This window comes from Labrus mixtus, chromosome 12, assembly GCF_963584025.1.
Source record: "Labrus mixtus chromosome 12, fLabMix1.1, whole genome shotgun sequence".
Lineage (NCBI taxonomy): Eukaryota > Metazoa > Chordata > Actinopteri > Labriformes > Labridae > Labrus > Labrus mixtus.
Window position 1 is genome coordinate 27,187,669 of NC_083623.1, and position 1,645 is coordinate 27,189,313.

Sequence of the window (1,645 nt, forward strand, 5' to 3'; positions counted from 1 at the left end):
ATAACAAACACACCGCAGTCATTTTCTTAAAATCTTCTAGTTACTGAGTAGCTTTTTCCTTAGAATGAATCCTGGACAATCGGGTTTGTAGTGCAACTCATTTCCTGGTTCAAGGGCGAGTGAGTGAGTTAATTTGAAATAAGAAGCATGAAGTGTTATGTTCCCCATTTAAAGGTGTTCAGTTATTGCTTAGTATTTAATTTTTAGTCATTGCTTATACTCAATGTTCCTTAATGTCTGTGAAAATTGTGATAGGGCTACCTGAATACCTCTAAAATGGTACATTTACACTAACATGAAATAATTTGATTAATATAGATCCAGCATAGAAAAGAGCCATAAAAAACAGGATTAAAAACATTTTCCAGATTTTGTTTAAATAAATTTAAATAAAATAATTTGATTCCATTGACCGACAGGGCATCTAGTATGATCCTGCATATGTTAGTGTTTTTTTTCTTTAAATTGAATTTATACATCCAAAACAACAGATCAAAAGAGTTTTGAGTTAGCGAAATCTCTTTGGGCTATTTTTCCAGAAATTATCATCTTAAAAGCTGATCTAAACCAACTGTAAAACAACGCATAAATAAATGGATTCAGCATTGAATTTGACAATGTAAGCCAGTTAAGTGTTTCAATTACAGCAATTGGTGTGACATTGTATGTTACAGGCTGAAAAATTATACAAAGAAAGTATGGAGTCCAACATAAGAGAAACACTCCCATAACAATAGCCAGTGTTTTGGTGGCCTTTCTCTCCATCTTACTGACTGTTGCTCCAGCTTTTGAGTTCTGACAGATTGTGTTCTGAATGTTTTTTGCCTGTCTTTGTGCAACAAGGAAAATTTTAAGGTAGATACAGAGCATTATAATAACTGGGATATAAAATGAAAAAATACATGCTAGGGTGGTTGATATCAGAGCATCAATTAAACAACTTTCCTCACATTTCCCCTGATTAAAACCTGCTATTATGATGCCAATTCCAATTAGACCAGCGACTCCCCAGCTCACCAGAATCATAAACCCAACCACATGATTATTAACTTTACTTTTATAAGTCAGGGGCTGACACACTGCGTAATATCTATCAATAGAAATACAGCACAAGTTCAAAATGGAAGCTGTACTCAGTGTTACATCAAAACTTCCTCTTATTTTACAAAATAAACTTTCGTAATACCAACAGGAAGTCACTGTAAATGCCATGCTGAAAGGAAAGACTAAAACACCAACAAGCAGGTCAGCCACAGACAGAGAGAGGATGAGACAGTTGGTTGGAGAGTGTAGCTGTTTGAAGTAGATAATGGAGATAACTACAAGAAGGTTTCCACATATTGTGACAACAGACAATGAACCAAGGAAAACATATAATAAAATGCATACGACTGAAGGGTGGTTTGAAAATGCATAAGTTGTATTATAGGATACATAGCAGGGATGTATGTCAATACCAGTGAACATCCTGTTGACAGTCTCTTCTGGCTCCATGCTTCTAGATTCCTTAAAAAAAGCTTTCCAATGTTATCAATTCACGTACGAAAACTCAAGAGCGGCATTATTTAGTTCAGAGACAAAGACATTAATTTGTAAAGAACAAAAGACATTAGATTGAAATAACAAAAGACTTAACATTTCATTG

General features: G+C 34.4%; 1 pseudogene; it reads right to left on the reverse strand.

Annotated features, from left to right (window-relative positions):
- Positions 1 to 457: 457 nt before the first annotated feature.
- LOC132985408 (trace amine-associated receptor 1-like) lies at positions 458 to 1,415 on the reverse strand (annotated as a pseudogene).
- Between the last annotated feature and the right edge of the window lie 230 nt (positions 1,416 to 1,645).